General features: G+C 48.2%; 1 protein-coding gene across 1 annotated transcript in view; it reads right to left on the reverse strand.

Annotated features, from left to right (window-relative positions):
- The window catches only part of plekhg5b (pleckstrin homology domain containing, family G (with RhoGef domain) member 5b), a 51,522-nt gene that overhangs the window by 29,572 nt on the left and 2,510 nt on the right, over positions 1-19,440 (reverse strand). The window contains 1 exon segment of the mRNA XM_049016230.1: positions 5,970-6,046. The gene's annotated coding sequence lies outside the window, so the exon portion shown is untranslated.

The following is a 19,440-nucleotide window of genomic DNA, read 5'->3' on the forward strand; positions in this document are numbered from 1 at the left end:
TCGCTTGAGCAGAGCCGACATAAAAACACACAGAGGATGGACAGGAGGGGAGACAGTTCGCACTCCAAAAATGGGGCGGGGAGGATTTCCTTGAGGAATCCGAGACTTTGAAGTTCATGACCAGAGTGTTTACCAACTTCAGGCTACATGCGGCTGCTAGCCTCCTTCCAATCTGGCCTGACTACAGAGATTCATCCGGCTGCACATTTTAGTTCCTTTATTTTCTTACCCGGGTTAAGCGAATGCCGCTTTAAAGACTATTGAGCCCTTACTAGCTTCTCAGAGTCACTGCAGCTGCTGGGAAGCATCACATCTACGCCATCTGTCCTGCCCCCTCACCCGCCGCTACGCAAGCAGCACTTGCACGCAGTAAATTGCTGAACATGTAAGGAATGAGCCTCGTGGCGCCGTCTCGAACGCAGGTGGACGTGGAGCGTGGACTTCTGAGAAATACGGCTGTAAACACCCACCCGGGGGTCATCCACTCCACACCCTACCCGCAGAGCGCTTCCATCAGCACCAAACGAGGTTCGAGTTGTGACCCTTCGAGAGGTCAGCCATCAAAACAAAATCAAAACATCATCAAAACAAAAACGAACAACCCAATACGCTACAAGATTTCTCTCTTTTTATGAAGTAGAAGGGGAAGGTGAACTTCAATGTCAGCGATAACTGGACAGTGGATCATTTCCGACAATCGGGGGCAGTATGTGAGCCAGTGGGTTAGGACTCTGTGCCCATAATTAGAAAATCGGCGGGTCAAATCCCATCCCATGGTTGGCAGACGGACTTCACCATTGGGCCACAGAACAAGGTCCTAAAGCCATCTGCTACAGGGACTCCCTAACCCTGCTTCCACAAGTGTATCGTAGAGATGTACGGCTATCGGTTTGGGCCGATACAGCAACTATTGGCCCTCAGCCGAAAAATGAGCCGACATTTACCGTCAATAATTCCCGTTAAAATACCGACCCATATTACATTGCACACCCACGTACTAAACACAAAAATGTTGGCTGCGTGGAGCCACTTTAATGCTCGCGAAAATATCGCTCTGCTAAAATTTCACGAGGAGGATCTACTAATAAGCATTTTAACACAACTAATTTGATCGCTAAATTTAAGGCGAGATGGTGAAGAGTATGAAGAGTATGAAGAGTTTACGAAAAACAAATCCGTTCTATTAAAGAAGGTTGTAGTACTGCTGAATAGCGTAAAACATTATGGAGATTAACAGCTCTATTCTGTTGTAAAGATTATAAATATACAAGATGAATACAGTTATAAAATATAGTGCTTGCTGTGTGCCAGTCAGTGTTTTCTTACCAAAAAATAAATACTTTTTGGAAAGTGATTTATTTTTAAATTTGGGTGGAGTGTCCCTTTAAACTTTAAGCCGAACCTCCCAAATAATTGGTATCAGTTTCCAAAATAAAATCGGCTGTCTGTATTGGCCAGAAGTTTCCTTAACGGTGCATTGCTAGTATATTGCTTTGGAAAGAAGAGACTGTTAAATAAATAAAAGTAAAACAATTTTCTCCGGGAATTATTATAATGAAAATTCAAGGTAAGATGCTATAGTGTGTCATTTTTCTTCAAAATAATGGAAAAGATATATTTCTGTATACATTATCAATGCTATTACATTTTTTTGCCATGCCAAAGCTTTTAGTAAGATGTAAAGCGTTGCATGTTCACCACAACCCATGACAGAATCCCTTTCCAGTTCCACGATTAGCATATAATTGCAGCACATTTTTGGTGTTGGATTACTGGATTTCCTTCTAAATTATGCAACCATCTCGCAAACACCGATCAGGCAATCAGCCACTGCACGTGCCGCCTATCACAGCAGTATGACTCAGCAGTCACCTTCATCACTAACTAAATGACTCTGTTTACCAGCTGAACTAGGGTTTGGAAGGAAGCAGCAGCAACACTTGGGCAAAATTTTGTTTTCCTAGAAAGCAAAACAGCACCTAGAGACAGCATCCGGATACCGGGCATCGTCGATCCTTCCAACAGAGACAGGCCAAATATAACCAACGATCAGTGATTTAACAGAATCACTAAACTGTTAAGCGTGCCCTCCCCCCCAATTCCAACACCAGTGCCCACCCACCCCCCCAATGACCAGGCACCCCCACTGTGAGCATTGTGGAACATGCAGTAACCTCGAGTTCCGCTCTCGCTGGGCACGAGGTCACATGGGTTCCCGGAAAAAGTCACATTGTAGAGATTCTTGTTTTTTTTCCAGAAAAGCAGTCTTTACCAAAGGAGGAAGGGTGTAGTGAATTTTCTAGAAGTGTTACTCATAGAAAACCGGTGGTTTCGCGTGCCCCCCGCGCCCCCCTCCACCCTGTGTCTGATGTGGAGTTACGCCATCCTGCTGGGACTTGTACACAGACGCTGCCTCACTACCCGACACAGACCATGTACGTCATCAGTGGCCACTGCCATGCCCATATTCATCCCCCCTCCCCCTAAAAAAATCCCAACACGTGCCCAGATCCTCACTCTCCTCCCCCCACACCATTACACTACCTCCACAGAAATCAGTGGCCAGGACAGAGGCCTGCCTTGCAGGCAAAACGGCAAATTAGAGGATTTTTAGTTTAATGGTGACAACCATCACCTCCGGTCTCCTGCACCATCACATGCACAATTAGTGCCTCACTGCTGTAACTCCAGCTTCTTGACCACCAAGCAGGAACGAACTCCGTTCAAAGGTGCAGAGTGGATGAGCTGTTCATTTTATGTATGATTTTACGTAAAAAAATGGAGAACAGCTTGCGACCAGAAAAAAAAAAACAGGCCTCAAATAAATATCAGTCCTTGTTATTTAAACCTTTCTTGGATCTGTAGTGACAATCAGGAGCTTGCAGGTCGGCCACTTGTGCCAGAATTTTAAAAAGCTCTGAATTAAAACTATTCATTTTCCATTGAGAAGCGACTAGCTTATTTTCCTAATTTCCCGACACGTACCAGAAGCCAAAACAATCCCCCAGCTAAACTAAGCCACCACAGCCCAAGTCAGCAGTGGAAACTCTGGAGGGAAAAACTCGATTCTTATGCAACCACAGTCTTCCACTCAGAAACCGTCATTATGGCCAGATTATTTTAGTTAAGGTGAAATGTTCGAGTGCAAGATCCCTCTTGCAGCTACGCTCATCTCGGTAGCAGGCTTGGGCGGTAGCTAATGTTCGTTCTGCCTCACCTTCCAGATTACGGTATACGGCAAGTTTTCAAAAGCTATTCCGGTATTTTAAAATGATGAAATTGATTTGCCCAGCATGTTTCCCAACGATAAATATCCCTCAATGGCAACACCTGCCCGTTCGGCAAATTTTAATCGCCACGATTTCAGATCTGATCTATGCCCAAAACACCATTTTTGCCTTAACACCCGCAAGCTGAGCAGAGAGCGATTCTTCTGCATGGGATTCGCCCCCCATCACACCAGGGCTACAGGAGCCTAGGGGCACACAGAAGCACAGATCCCGTGTGGTCGGTGCTCCAGGATATCATACAAAAAAATTAATTAAAAAAGTGCATGCAGGTTCACACATTTTCACAAGCAGCCGGAACCATCCTTATTAGCAGATAAAGAACTCCGAAAAATTTCAAATTTCAAAAATTAAATTAATCAAATTTAAGTAGAAGGAAAAAGGACCGATGGCAAGGACGATCGTCACAAGGAAATACGAGCCCAAGGGCTGAGGGCAGAGGTGAGCAGAAGACGAAGGGCACTCTGATGTGGGGGGGCACAAATAAATAAAAAAAAAAGGCCTTTAAAGGCAACCCCCCCCCCACCTCAGCGTCAAAGATTTCAGCTTGTCTCACATCAACAGAATCAGCGTAGCGCTGGAATATAATGTCGTCAGGGAAACATTTAGTGTACGATACAAACACTTAGACCGACAGGAGGTTTAACACTCATTAAGTCACCAAAAAAGAGAGAGAAGGAGCTAAAAAAAATTAAATAAATAATAATAATAATAATAATAAACAGAAACCAGCCCCTCAGGTGAATGAATCAACAGAAACTCTCCCAGTCTCTTCCTCCCAGTGCCCTGAGCTGGTCCCACTCAGCTGTTTGTATCAGGAGGAGCATGCGTTGCCATGGAGATCCACACCCAAAGGCGGCACCCAGTCCCGTCCCGATGAAAGCAGAAAGCTCGGCAAAAGCGCACTGCCAGCGAGCTCAGACTGGTCCCAAAGGCACAACCCCCCCCCCCCCCCCCCCCCCGTCTTTTCTTTCATATATATCTTCCTCGCGCTAGTGTGGCAAAGACCTCCTGTCCACATCACACCCAGCATAACGTGACGAGCAGCGTCGTTTGTGGAACCGGCAAAACTACCGAGGGCTTGTCAGAGGCCATCCGGCAACGTTGGATGACGGCTGTCGGCATCACAGGGTGAGTCGTCGGACACACAACGCGATAATACGTGGTGATTCACCAAGACGGCGAACACATGCTCTGTTTTCACAATGGGAGGGAGACGGCTTCAGGCCTCGGCCTACTGCGTTTCTGACTCCCTCTGCTGGCAGCTACATGTACATGCACCCCGCCTCAAACAGTCTCCTTAAAGGACAGAACACAGAGTCATACAAAGCAGTCCTAAGAACCTCACTACCTACACATTTTTCTCCGCTTACAGAAAAGCGCTGCTTTGAGAATACAAAATCATCTCCAGACACTAAACCACAAGCTGGTGTGACCCCGAAAGAGGCCGAGAGGACTGGCACCCGGTCAGTAAACAGCTGGTGTTGCGCGAGTTGAGGACGAGGGCCTCGCTGGGTTTGACAGGGACCTCGGAATGGGGCCGGAGGGGGCAAATGGCAACACAGCCATTAAACAGAACAGTCCCCCCCCCCAGATACACACAACCAAACACAGCCAAACCAGCTCAGACTGTTGTTTTGGGCTAGGCGTCCCTTCACTGCCTCACTGTCACAGCCTTGAAGGGAACCTGCTTCTCCAAGCGCATGACCCTCGGCGGGACGTGGGCAGTGTCAGCGTCAGCTTTTGGGGGGGGGGGGGGGCCTTAGATCAGAGAAACAGGAAGTGCAGGACTGCAGGACCCCCCCACTCCCCCTTTCCTTCACAAACACCCCACACAGCGCTCTCTGCCTGTTCCTCTCAATGTTGAAATAAACAGTGAGATACACTCAGGGGCACCTCCACTGTTTATTTTAGGTGGGGGAGAGACAGACTAGAATAGCTAGAGCCAGGCCATGTTCACAGACTCAAATTTTGCTCTCCGTGGGGGGGGCACTGTGGCTTTCCAAAAGCAGCTTGCACCAGAGGGGGGGCTCAGTCTCCCTCGGCTTTTCCTTGCAGATGGATTCAGAGGTGCCGTTAGCTTCCTGGCCGGGGGGGGGGAGCGGGGGGGGGGCGTGCCGTGTGGAATGCATCGGCGCCGCAAAAGGCCCATCTGCCCGCTTTACGGTCAGCGGTTACTTTATTTAATTTTTTTTGGAAATCCAGCACTTCCAGCCTCTCCCCGAAAACACCACCAGTTGGCCGAGTGACTGGACGGTGACTAATGGGGGGGCGGGAGACTAAAACACAGGGATGCGCCGGGTGCATTATTCCAGCCCCCGTCTGCAATCCCTCTGTTCCCCGTCTCACCCCTTCCTTCGGCCCCCATAGCTCTGAAAGCAAGGAAGGGAACACTTAAGCTTAAAGTGGACTGGGGGAGCACCAATAAAACCCCAGACGCTGGGAGCCACAGACAAGGGCGGCCCGCCGACAGACTCCCAGTCCTATCTGGCTGGTCCCCCTTCAGAGAAACTCACCACCGGCCATAAAGCAATAACTCTCAGACTCCCAGTCGCCATGGCAACCTTCAACGGCCACAGAAGACGTCCCAGACACATGGGCACAAGCTCGCGGCCCCATAGCGGCTGCGATGGTGACCTTTTTGGCCCCAAGACGTGGCGTCTTCTCAAATCAGGTCCTTACCTTGGCAGCCCTCCGCCGGTCGGGGCAGTCGGGATGCTGGCAGACCACACACTTGTCTTCCTGGGTGGGTTTTTCATCTGAAACAGAGGGAGGGAGAGTCAGACACCCCAAGCCTTCGCTGCTTCGCCGTCCCTATCGGACACCACAGCGCGCCGGTAGCGGCACGCTCCGACGGCGAGGTGAGGCATCAGGAAAGCCGCAGCTGTACCTCATACGCTCCGGAGTAGCAAACCCCACAGCACAGCCAGAGCAGCTTCAGGGGGCCAAACACTTAACAGGGGCCCTTGAAAACATAAAATTATGAATTTCATTGGGCGGGGGGGGCGGGGCAAGATGACATTTTGTCAGGCGGCCCAGAAATTCCCGCTACGCAGCTGGCAGGATGGTCACATTTCAGATGTCTAGCCTTTATTTTATTAAGGGGGAAAAAACACCAAAGAGGAAAGAAAAACACAATATGAACAGGATCACGGAAATCTTTTAAATATATATATATATAAAAACAAAAAAAAAAACTGGAAACATTACTCATGAGAACTGGTGGTTCTGCCCCAGACATGCCAGAATATCAAATAAGTTTGTCTCAAAAGCTTCTACAGCCCTGATCTGATTGTCATTTTATACATATACGTATAAATAAATGTGTGTGTGTGTGTGTGTGTGTATGTGTGTGTACACACACACACACACACACACACACACACACACACACACACACACACACACACACACACACACACTGCTGGGACAAGACAAAATCCGCATGGCAGACAAGCGAAACGAAACTGAAACCAAAAACCACAGAATGACTAAGAAACGAACCGGGGTGCGAGACAGTTTAAAAGCTGAGGAGACTGGAAAGTTAAGGTGGGGGGAAGAGGGGCCCCGAAAAGGTCAGGAGTGGAGGCCGGAAGGGTCAAAAAGTACAAAAGCATGCAGAGGGCAAAAGGCACAAAGAAAGAAAAAAAAAAAAAAAAAACACAAACAGCCAAGGGCAGAAAAGAACAGGAAAGAGTGAATATTATTGTCCATTATCTTTAAAAGAGGGACATGTTATTCAGAATTAAGGAGATTTAAACCTGGAAATGTATAAAGCATTTCAAATGCTTAAAATAAGTAACTCAGTGACAACTGTCAGTTTCCCTAAAGCCTAGTAAGACACACCAGCATGCAGGACATCTGATGTCACGTCCATAATGCTGATAAATTAATATAGCGACCAATAATCAACCGAGGATGTTGAGAAGATGCATGAATATGTAGATGTGCAATACGAGACTAAATGTCACATCCATAATGCTGCAGGCGCCTGACATAAAACATAAAGCCATATTAACCACCACTCCAGCAACCCCGCCGACACGACCGGTAGCACCAGCGTACCGTATCGGGGGCAGAGCTGCTGTCGGCACTTAGCGTTCGTTCAGGACGACCGGATGAGCTGGACAAAAAGGCTCAGGCGGCCGAGGGGAGTTTCATTAGCCTGCTGATGGGGAAAGCAGCAGCCGGGCGAGATCGGGTGGCCTGGCCGCCATCGCGTACGTTTCCAGACATTACGGGGCTCTTGGACGACAGGGATTTTCCAGAAAGTCCCAGAGAGGTTTCTGGGAGATCCAGCCCTCCTTTGTTTCCTTCCCGTTCCTTTTGGGGGGGGGGGGGGGCATTTTTAATTCACATAAGGCAGGCTCTGCAAGATGAATGAGCAGCTTATACTGTTAACAGGAGAAAGTCCTTGCTTCCTGTCCTTTTGCATGACCTGCTGAATTTAATCACCACATGGCAGCTATAGAGAGGGAGAAAGAAGCCAGCCGTAGGTTTGCTGCGGCCAATAAGATCCGTGAAGCTTCAAAACAGCAGACAGTCACACACCCTTTCCACCCAGGGCAACCCCTGACCTGCCCAAGAAGGTACGCCGCGTGTCATGGGGTGGGGGCTGGGCCTGGGCCAAAGACATCTGCTGCTGGCGAGTCATAATTGCAGGGCTCCGCCCACGCTACCCTGAGCGGCGGCCACACCCAGCCCCACTTGTGGGCTACCCCCGTCATGCACCCCCCTCCACTGAAAACAGACTGAGAGACTCTCGATCTTCATGCTGTAGTATGGAGGGATAGGAGTTCCGGCAAAGACACTGCCCTTTGCAGGCAGTCAGAGACCTCATCCGCTCCGCAGAACGCTAATGACAGACCCATGGGCGTCCACAAGCAGCCCGAACGCGTGTTTTATAGTATGATAATGAATATTCAAATGTATCAATTGCATTTCAGTCATTTTGTATATTTGTAGAATGCGACGTGATACCATTTGAAGGCTAACCCACTAACCCAAGTAAAAATCATGCTGTGCATAAATTTTCAACTGCACATTCAACTGCATTAAATTTTATTTTATTCATATATACATACATACACACACACACACACACACACACACACACACACACACACACACACACACACACACACACACTTCACATTTATCAGCAAGAAACTGAACTCATTTTATCTGCATCCTGAGAATTAACTTACAATATTAGGACTTTATCTATAAACGAAACTGCAGCACTACTTCCAAACACACTGCTCCAGGCTCACTGTCACTTGACACTGGATAAGCGTCATGGGAGACGGATGATTAAAACATGCAAATCACAAGTTTAGACTTTATCAGGACGCCTTAAAGATCACACTTGGTGCTGAAAGGCCGCTTTGTGCCAAGATGCCCTTGAATTACCTTTGAATCCGTCTGGGTGAAAACAGAGGAAGGAGTTAACAGCCAGTGAGCTAATTCGCAGTGTTCCTGCGCGCGTGTTGTGATGCGAGCAGTAATGACACAGTCGCAGTATGTTGGGTGAGCCCTACAGCCTGACTCAGCATTCTGTGTAACACCCCCTCCGCCCCCCCCAAATCAAACACACACTAAACATGGGCAGGAATTCCTGAACTCAGCACTGCTGATTGAGCCACACACACCCAAAAAAACAAAAACCAGCAGCACAGAACCCAGTTCCCAGGTTCATGTACCAGCCAGAACGGCATGCTGGGGACACAGCTAGTGGTGGTGGGGGGGGGGGGGGGGGCGGGGGATCGTGGAAGATATTCGGGAACCTCTTTACAGCCGAAACACTGCTACGCAACTCCTGCTCGACCTCATACGGAGAATCCAATGCTTCGCATCCGGATCTTCACATCAAATATTTCCACATCACAGGGGCCAGTGTCGTGGGCGGGGCCAAATGAGGTTGAGACGCCTGGTAGTTTTGGGCAGCAGAGCTTCACCACAAACGCCAACCGTGACCCCCGTCACTCCATCGTCTGCCTATCAAGGGCGAAATACCCTGCAGTATGGAGTAGGATGACTATCGCTCTGTGTTTAATACCACATACTACCTACAACAGTGGGCCATGTGGCTTTGGCGAGGGGGGTACTCAGGCACCTGCAGCAGTGTTCTAGGGGATCCGAACCACCTGTCCTGGCTGTATTGTGAGCAGCAATCTTGTGACAAAAGCGGCAGGAAGGGTAAGACCGCACCGCAAATTTATTTATGCCGTCGAAGCCTTCTGAACATGCAGGCAGGAAACTAAAACAAAGAGAGACGGAGGGTGACCTTTCTCAGCAGCCCCCGCCACAGACTGAGCTGGCAGCCACGTCGAGCAGAGCTCTAAACGCTACCAAACCAGACTGGCGAGCTGTCATACGCTCGGTGACAGTATAAACAACGTCTCCCCCTCTGGTATTGTCCGTATTTTCACAGCACTCAAAACCCCATCTGTGGTTTTCCTCAAGACTCTAAGACCAACAAGGAGCGGCAGCCTGCAGGTTGTCTTGTCAGGAAAGTGGAACACACACACACACACACACAGACACAAACACAAACACACACACCCAAAGCTGACGCTTTCAAACACCTCAACAGGGAATACATTCCCCATTAATGCTTCAACTTGCAAACATAAGCAGCATATGGAAAACTAGGAACCCAGGGCAGAAGGTAAAGACTCCATACCAGCCGAGCATAAATGTCCAGCTCAAAACAGCCACACGCAGGCACTGTGCATCAACTGATAGGCCTTCGAAGGACAACCTCCGCAGACAAGGCAGAACATCCTGCACTCCCAATCCCTGGGCGGATGCTTGTTAAACTACAGCTCTCAAAACAAAAGGATTAAAAATTATTAAAAATGAACAAATTATATATATACACGCACACTAGGCGGACAAAACAATGAAAACACCGAGGCAAGTGTTCGCACCACAGTGTTCTCCGGCTAATGTTCCTTCACTGCTGATCCCTCACCATGTAACAGCTGGTAATAGACAGGGTAGGCTGAAGGCCGCCTTTGTCTTGCTCCAAACGGAAACCCGTCTGGATATGACAAAAAAAAAAAAAAAAAGGCGAATAATGACTCAGATCTTAACCTTGTTTCCTTTGTTCAGAAGCTCGAGATTTGCGCTCCCTGCACTGAACTATGCGTCCTTGCACATCAGCCTTGGATATGCGCAATTTACACATGGCAACCCTGCCCCGAATACCGATGTTTTCTTTGACACTAGGACACAGAGGTGCTGGTTCAGTCCTGCGGTAATTTTCCAGCCCGTGATTTTGTGGTATTTTGGCCGCTATTTTGTTAAACTTACGTCGATCCCCACTGAACTTCAACTTGCAAGCACTGCTCCATTTCGACAGTATAATGCCCGTGTGACTCAACGTTTGAGGCTCTTCCCCTTGATAGATAAAATGATTTTGTAGTTTCTGTGACTGATGCATGGAGCGACTATTTGACATCTGATAACTCGCATATCAAAAGTTTTGATTGTTAAACACATATTGCTAATTGACTTTAAAACTAATGAATTGTCTAACCCTAAATTAGTAATGGCGATTTAGTTCATTCAAAGTCCTTTGACATGTGTGTTTCCATTGGTTGATCAATATCCTGCCCTATACGTATACTTTAGTAGCAGAAGACATTACAGATCACTGCATTCCTCCTCATGCCATGGAATCAGGATCAGGGTCCATGACAATACCTTGGCAGACAAGAAAAAGATCAAGCCACGAGATGAGCACCGATTGGATTAAACGCATTCCAGTTCACAGACACCAAGTATTATCGGTTTTCCTTCCATAACGGTACACGACTCGGAGCACGTGCCTCCGAGGGGGTGCGAGGATTTTAATTCCTTTCAGCTACGCATTCCATCGAGGGACGAACCTTCGTCGTTCACAGGCGCTAGTGTCGGCTTGAACCGAATCCTGTCACTTGCCGCTACAAGCCATTCAATGTCGACATGCCTTTCGCCAAGGTGAGCCATTACTTGTGAAATTGTGGTTTGGGTTTTTCCGCAAGAAGGTAGCTAGGAGGTGGGAGGGAAGTCATCGGTCGCGGTCACAACGGTTCACAAGCCATGTCTACCTTCGTGCAAGTCAACGCAAGGCAAGTTCTTGAAGTTGTTGCTCATAGTTCTAGGATGCTCTTTAAGATGGGAGCTTTCAAACTCCAAATGTCCACCAGGGTTTCTGAAGACCCACGAGGAGATCATGGGCAGTGTTATCTACAGCAGTGGTCCACCGAACCTTCCATGAATGCTGCAGAAACCCGTTTGTTTCTGTCAAGACTGACAGCTGCCGAGTCAAGCTGCCGCGCTAATAAGCAAACAGCGCTTTCAGGACATGGTGCCTCCTCAACAGTGACAATGGCCGATCAATTAAGACAAATTTCGAGTAGCTCCACAGCCCCCATCCCATACCCAAAATCATCCCCTGCAGCGCACACCCCCACATTATCTTTTTCCACTTCACAGCAAAACAGTTCTATCAGAGACACAAGTTCATGCAACTCAGGCCTGATTCACATTCACTAACCCGGCAGGTAGCAAACTGGTTAACCTTCCTTTGAACGGAGGTAGTGTCATTTTTAATTGAACAGACTTTGCAAAACAAACAAACTTAATTCTTATAAGAGCCTTAGACATACAAAGGATTCATGACTACTTGCACAAAAATCTATGCAAAGTATCAAATACCACAAGCAGGAAAAAATAGCCCCCAATCTGCTACAATAACTCTAAACCTCACAAGTCCCATCTCATATTTCTGTTTAATGAACAAAATACATCATTTCCTTTTCGCCAAACTGTGTCATGATTTCACTTTTGTAAAAGTATTTTTAAAAGTCTTGAATTAGCCTTGCCTATGCTAATTTTAATTAGAATACATTTAAGGCATGAGGAAATTAGGTACTAATAATATTAAAATAACATTGAGTGAGCAAATAATCATAGAATTTTCATTTTTGCAAGAAGGTCTTGGGTGGTACTATAATACATCAAGAACTATATTATTTGCTCTTTGTATACCATCAGAAGAGATGCCAAATTTTAAAGTGTTAAAGGCCTGGAAGTATGGCTGAAAGATCACACGATCCAGCCCGAGGAAACACCCGGCTGTTGTACCCTTGAGCAAACTGCTAAACCCGAACTTCAAGTACCCAGCCTAGTTTTAAAACCGAGTTATCAGAGCCGTTCTGTTAAGTCTGCTGTAAACAGCGCCATGAAAAGTCACACCTCTCCCCACCCTGAGACCTTACCGGACAGGTCCTGGACGGCATCCAGGGGAGAGGCCCAGGAGTATCTCTCAGCGCCCAGTGCCGACAAAGGTGGCAGGGTTTCCAGCTCATAGGCTCCTCGCTTTTTCCAGTAGAGGAACATCCTGCCGTTGCTTCTGAGGCACTTCTCCCTCTGTCACTTCACAAACCCTCACTTTCTGCAGCCTCAGGACTTACATGCGCCTCCACCTCGGACCAAAATGCAACATCCTCTGACCAACTCATTGTACATCCACTTGTCAACCGACAAACAAACCTGGACCACCTTACTGAAATTGCACTACAAATTCAGCTTGACGAGTCCTATTGCAAACTCAAAAGCTTTGCTCATGAAAATCTTCATCTCAGACTCTGGCTTTTCGTTCATTTCACCTTCAGTTCCCTTCGGCATTTTCTTGACTGATTGCTTATGCTTATCCCTCCAGATGTCTACAACTTTGGTGTCAAAACATAGAAAGCGGTTGAACGAGTAAACACCGCAAAGCCTTCGACTAGATTTTACCCAAGACTCCACTTGTACCAGCTCCCAACCAGCAACCAGCTTCTCTTAAAGTCTAACAACCCCTGGGTTACCATCTTCTGCATCCTGCCCTCCTTGGAGAGAGGGGAAGTGCCTCACCCACACCAGCACAGTACCTATATGGATCCAAGATTTACAGCTAGCCCATTAGACCACCAATGAAGACACATAAAGTTTAGGAAGTTCATCTGTGTGGTATAAGCAGCTCAGTGTCATAGCTCATGTGAAATCTCTGGGCAGAAGGTGCTGGACTTTTTTCTTCTTTTTTTTTTTTTTTGGGGGGGGGGGGGTGGGGTGTTGCTCGACCCACGCCATCAGACAAGCGATGCATTCATGGGGAGGAGAAATGCATGCTGGGAAGGCTGGCTTCGGCCAATGGCTTCAGAACAGGGTGATACAAAGCTGGCTTTTTAACCACCACCTACAGTGGAAGCAAAATTTCTATAAGTTTTGCAAAAATTGTAGCAGCCTGGCATTTTTCTGCATGAATTACTGCCTCTTCCTTCACACACGGGGAAGAATTTACTCCTCTCTATGGATGCACTGTCTGGTGACCATCACTGGGCGCTGTTGTTATACCGATGGGGTGACTGTACACGTACAGCAGGGATGCACAATGGGCATGGATTTCTCTAGCAGAGGGAACGGCTGTTTCGGCTGGGGCTACGGCTGCAGGTGGGGGTGTTGGGGGTGGCCCAGGAACAAGTAATCATTTCCACTTCCCTTGTAAAAACAGAGAAGGGGTTAAAATCACAGAAGAGAGGGCGGGAGACATAACCCAGTGGCCAGCTGGCATGCAACGTTGTCAGAACGTCGCCGAAACGTTGCCCCGACGTTTGCCACGGAGCAGGAACTTTCATGGAACGGTTCGCAGGGAGAGCTGAGCTCGAACTGGAGAGGGGGGCGGAGTGGCGAAGTCGCAGAGCAGCCCAGATGTCTAATTTTGGGAGACCAAATTAGAGGGTAGTATGGGAGTCGCTTTGCCGTCCAGAGTGAGGGTTTTGTAGACATGTGGGAATGATCTGAAACACATCTGAGCGTAGGGCTTCCTTTTAATGACGAGTCTGCTGATACAGCCTGAGAATTCAACTTACAGTTCGGGGGGTGGGAGACTTCAGAAGACCGGTCCGCAGTGAAATGGAGACAGGCAGCAAACAGGGGAGTTCCACCAACTCCCCAATCAATACAGCCGTCTGTCTACAACTGCCCCGATGTCCGACCCGGGTAAAGATTCTGTAGTTGCATGTGTGAGCGTGTGTGTGTGTGTGCGTGCGTGTATCTGAGTGAGTGTGTGTGTTCCATTTGTGCCATCTTGCCCCCTTTGTTCCCATTCTCTGCCAGCCACCCCCTTGAGCTATGAAAAACAGCAACCAAATGCATCGACATCCATCCTGTCATCTGAAGAGCAGACTCAAAACCCAGGGAATGCGAGATGGGAAAGACACGCATGTACACATGTGCTGCCACAATCTTATATATATGTATGTATAGACAAAACTGACGGCACAGATTGCTGTTAACACTTCATCCATCTGGTCTGACGGCCGGCCAACCCTCCCACTGCCACAGGATACAACATTTGTTTGGGTTTTCCTTATTTCTGCAACATATGGCCTTTTGAAGGGACTTAAACCCGCAAACAGAGTCGGCTCACAGCTGAGAAAGACATTTCGCATACGGGGGCTTGAAGCTGGCCCTCAGGATTCGGGACAAATAAGTTTAGGACGAAACCTGCGACAGGCATTTCGTTTTCAGGCCCGGCTCGAATTACACGGTAACGCCAAGCACCTGGTACAACTTACGGTTACAGTACAAGCTGCAGAAACGGTGTAGACAGACAAGGAGTATCGGAGCTCGCAAAACATCCAAGGCCTCTGGGGAAATTACCATGAGGAGCAAAACTAAATTTAAAAAAATAATAATTCTGTGACCAACACGCCACGCATTTTAGCATCGGGGCGCGTGACCAAGCTTAAAGGTTTTCTACCGCAGTGGCACCGATACAGAAACTATCACCCAGCTAAACTTCTTTCAGATAAACCTCACGGTTCTGGATCCTTGGGACCATAAAAGTTAATTTAAAGCAGGAAAGGGGGCCCTGCGGGAGGGGCAATAATAAAGATACAGGAACAGTTTGTGCGGAGAAATTAACGTCTCGCTATAGAGGAGATCTCTGAGCAGACTTGGGCACGTGCGCCAAGCCTGCAGGCCACTCTCGAACAAACAGGGCCTCTCCCTGCCTTTGTAAAGGGACACATTGGCGAGCATGTGCCACACTCTCTGCTGGCATGGGCACTGGACACGATGTTGGCTTGGCACCGACGAGCCTCCCGGAGGGCTATCACCACAGGCCACGCGCCAACGCACTTTGCCACATGCCCGGCAGTCCCACTCAGACACCCCGGGGCCAAAAAGTCACCGTTTTACAAAACTGAGCCCAAGAAGTCTATTTCTGCCCAATGCCGAGTGAGGGGAAGGTGTTTATAAAGACCCATTGCTATGCATAGCCAGTATTCCAGGTTTCTTTATGTTAGAAAAAAAAAAACAAACTGTTGCTTGGTTAAAACACCAGGAAATCAGTTGCCCACGTCATGCCCATCCTCAAACCCAGCAATTATCTTCGAATAATGGCCACTCTGCATTGTAGTAGGGGAACCCCAGACTCCTGCTCAACTTCTAGCCAATCAAGAACACTGAATATCTGCCACAGGTATGTTGGTAATCAGGGAGGGAGCAAAAATCTGGACTGCATGGGGGTCCCCGAGAACTGGGTCGAGAAAAACAGTCTTAAAACATCCGAGCTAATTTTTCCTTTCCTTTTTTTGCGAGGTGCATCAAGGCACCTGTGTGGCTAGGAGTCAATAAAGAAGGAGGCGCCAAACGGCAGCGAGCTGAAAAGGGTCTGCAGGGAGAGACGTGGGTGCTCCTAGACGTGTACTTAAGAGGCCCGTCTCCCAGGCCGAAAATTAAGCAGGCTCGGCGCACGGGCCGATTTAGGGAATCCGTTAATTGAAACCCTGCAGCCGAAATTGCATGGTGCGGCGATTTCCGTGGCCAGCAACAGCTCTCCCCCTCAATACCGTGCAGCAGATTCATGCTCTCGTCTTCTGAGGACACTGTAATTGTCGTGGAGTGGGACAGAAAGAGCGTAAACAGCGATTTTTTTTTTTGGGGGGGGGGGTTAGGCAATGTTCAGGGCTAAATGAAAAAGATGGAAGCGATCAAGTTTGGAATGACGGACTTTTTAATTATACACCCCGCACGCTCTGTTACTGAAAATCGCAGGGTCAGACCGGAGAAGCCAGCACCCTCTGCATATGAGCCAGGGACTGACTGGCGAGGTCCCGGAAGCCCGCGGGTCAGGCCTGAGCACGGGAATCGGGTCCGGCGCTCACCGCATCTCACGCTCCACGTCAACCGGCCACTGAACAGAGAAGCAGCGCCACACACAGCGCCACCCACAGACAAACGAAACATACTGCAGCTCAGAGGAAGAGCTTCAAGGAATGAGAGCACCTCTCTGACACTCCCTGGAAGCAGGTGTTCTCTGTCAGGAAGGGTCCTGAACAGCAGCTCTCAACTAGATTAGTCCCAGCACCCGCATTTTCCCTTGGTTATTAAGTCACGACTCAAATTAAAAAATTTAATTCTGTAAATTACATTTACTGTAGTACTAGAATGCAGTAGGTGTAACAGAGCAGTAGAACGATGCCTTCAGGAAAAGTCCAAAATTAGGGGAAAGAGAGAACAAAATCCAAAATAATTAAAGTATCAATAAATTGGTCCCATCACTGAATTTTGGTCGCAATTTACGAGTGCTCTAAGAAGCAAAAAAAGTCATGACACCCCTTCATTTTAAACTCCTGTTAAAAGGAAAAATGGGATTAACTAAAAAATGAATAAATAAATAAGTGCGACGCACCGTCCTGTGAGCTTTTTATAAGAGGATGCCAAAAACCCTACGTAGAAAATGAACGTGGACGTGCCTGCATGGAGTGCGAGTGCGCAGACGAGGAGGTGCCTGCGCAGACGTGGAGGTGCCTGCGCAGACGTGGAGGTGCCTGCGCAGACGTGTCTGCGTGCGTGAGAAATAAGGGAAGAAGGGGGAGGGAAACCAGAAGAACAACCTTCAGCTGTTTGAATCTGTATCCCAGACAATGACTTCATCTCTGGACATAAAACAGCTGGACATCATCAGTTCTTTTTCCGCACAGCAGAGGTTAGACATGGCACGCTGTTTAATAAAAGGAAAAGTTTAATAAGACTGTGCCAAGGACAGAGCTGTTAGACATACAAGTTACTTTATGAGTTGTAAGAATCTTTGATGGCTTATGAATATTTCATTTAACACCTGTCACTCATTTTTCCTGTTTCTCAGTTTATGAAAGTCCTAGTTAAGATTTTAGCAACAATGCTTAGTTACAACATTTCTAATAACGTGAACCTTTCCGTTTCCCCCACAGGTGCAGAGGAACTGGCTCGAGCTAAAAGAAAGAAAGAAAGAAAAAAAAAAAAAAAAAAAAACACACACGCACACACACACACGCACACGTTTGTATTTATATCTATGTGGAGATCATCCATTTCTAAGGGCGAAACCCTAATCCCAACAATGATGACCTTAACCCCTACCCAGGGGTAACCTTAACCACAAGTAACCAGGCAAATTTTTTGTTTTTTGACTGCAGTCACACATTTTTTATAAAACTGAGCATTCCCTTGGGGGGACCGGAAAAAAAAGTCAAAATAATAGGTTATCAAAATAGTAAGTTATTACCACATTATAGGGACCAAACATCCGCACAATGTGACACATAAAAGTCCCCCCACCCCACCCCACACGCAAAATGAGAGTCATGCTGGGTTTCAGTAAATCACCATTTTAGTAAACCCTGAGCCTTGGGACTTCTCACAAGGCACAGCTGCCCTGACTCGGAGCCCCGCCCACTGTGACTGGACACCAAAGCAGGCCCACTCACATGGTCCAGCATCCGAGGGTCCGATTGCACGCATACAGGTGAAAGGTTGCCCCGGGAGCAACCAGACCCCCGTGGCCCCAGCACCTTTCACAGTCACTCGGTTGTCCCCCGACTTTGCAGCGCCGGCACTAAAAGTGGAAGATTAACGTCTCTGGGGGTCCTTGGTTGACATAGCTAGGATGCCCCCCAATACTGCATCATCAAAAATCAACTACTCAATGCACAGGGTCAGAGTGGCAAGACCTATCGATTGAGGGGAGGGGTGCTGGTGGGCATCACTGTTACACAGTTTCAGGTGGGGTCCGTTCAGACCCCTTATTTCACCAGGGCCTGAGGTAATAGCCTAGGCTAACCGGTGCATAAATCCACCCTGGGCCGTTAAACACGGACCTGGAGGGCTGTGGAAACACAAGAACCTCACGGCGCGTGACAGTTTTCCCAGGCACTCGGCTAAATTTGGGCTGCCGTATCTGTGCCATCCTGCCGCAAGGTTGGCGCCGCGGTAGGAACGCCGGAAATTTGCGGAATGATAATTGATCTTTAAAGCTTTGGGTCTAAGACCTCAGGTCTGAAGCGGCCCTCGAGAAAGGCCAGACAAACTCGCACATTCCAGGAGAACCACCAGCCCCGGTAGTTCTGTACGATTTCATAGCTGGCAGCGGGATATCAATACCATCTCATCCTCAGGAGTCCGCAACAGGAGGGAAATCAAAAAGCACACGAAACACTCACACAAAAGGAAAACTTGCTCAACAGAGAAAAAGCAAGACTGCAGACGCAGGGCGGGGGAACCGGAGATCAATATTTCACTCGAACAGCCCTCCAATAAAACACCCAATATAAAAGTTTTAAAAAAACAAATCAAAAGTAGCGTTTGAAATTAGCTCCAGTTCCAAAGAGAAAGTGACGTCAGGAACAAACAGCCAACAGCCAAACGCACCAAAACACCTCCATCGGGCCGCACCACCACCAGGGCCATTGCTGAAAGATCGATCGATGGGAAGATGGGGGGCAGGAGGAATATATGTGGATCATTGGCAAAATAGCCCCTGGGAGGAACGCTGAAACCAGAGGGGAATGCCAGCACCCCACAGACAGGCCGACATCTGGCCCCAGATTAAACCAGTCTGCTTCTGGGAGACTTAAGGGCCCCATGACCCAGGATGGGGAAGGCAGGCAGGCAGGCATGCTGGCCCAGATTAGTGGATCGCAAACGCAGTGCACGCCAGTTTGACGCCCCGATATCAACCAATCAGATGGCTTCTGCTTCGCCCCCTCCACCTGATCCTGCACCATGCTCCTAGGTCCTAGGTGCTGCGAGAGCTGTTTTAGGGTGGCTTCAGTCCTCCCATAATGCTCTTTTCCTC

The sequence above is a fragment of the Brienomyrus brachyistius genome, chromosome 6 (genome assembly GCF_023856365.1).
Source record: "Brienomyrus brachyistius isolate T26 chromosome 6, BBRACH_0.4, whole genome shotgun sequence".
NCBI lineage: Eukaryota > Metazoa > Chordata > Actinopteri > Osteoglossiformes > Mormyridae > Brienomyrus > Brienomyrus brachyistius.